Here is a 730-nt window from a genome sequence, read left to right on the forward strand (position 1 = left end):
AGAATCTTTCCAAGAACGGTAAGGATGTTATTGGACCTCCTTCCAATGCTCATAACTCGTTGTATGGTTAAGTAAAAATCAAGAAAAGATTACTAGCACATAGCTTGTACTACGATCTAAAGCTTTGATGAAGAAAACATTTCGGTTTGGACTAGAAATCGGGTGATAAAAAAATGAGAAGAACGTCGGAAAACTACGGAATCCAATTTTCTGTTAGAAGGAGAGAAAGCAACAACGTGCCACATGTCAAGCAGCTAGAGGTCTCCCGTGCGCCGATAATCACCAGACACGCGTCGAACGCCCCCTGGAGCAACGCGGTCCCAGCCTTCCAGCGACGCGTTCGCCGCAGCGTCAACTCGACCCGCGTCCTCAGCCGACCTGGTAACCTGCTCGATGAAGCGGACCACAGCGACCCGCGGTCCCCCGAACCACTGCACCTGAACCGAACCGACGACCCACGGCTGCAACAAAAGCGTATGCACGTGACAGTCGCGCGTGGAACCTGCGAGTGAACTTGTCCCAGCGCGTGGAAGTGCGTATAAGCCCCTTTTCATCCCGTTTGACTCCTTTTTTTTCTATTTTCCTCCCGAATCCAATCCTAACTCTATTTTATACGAAATAGGATCTAATTGGGGAAAAATTAGTACTCTTGGACACGCTAATTGTGTGGAAACGCTAACGTAAGGGCATACATCATCCAGGTAAGTCACGACATGGAAATTTAGGAAGA

Source organism: Cucurbita pepo, chromosome 12 (assembly GCF_057944985.1).
Source record: "Cucurbita pepo subsp. pepo isolate OVF chromosome 12, ASM5794498v1, whole genome shotgun sequence".
Classification (NCBI taxonomy): Eukaryota; Viridiplantae; Streptophyta; class Magnoliopsida; order Cucurbitales; family Cucurbitaceae; genus Cucurbita; species Cucurbita pepo.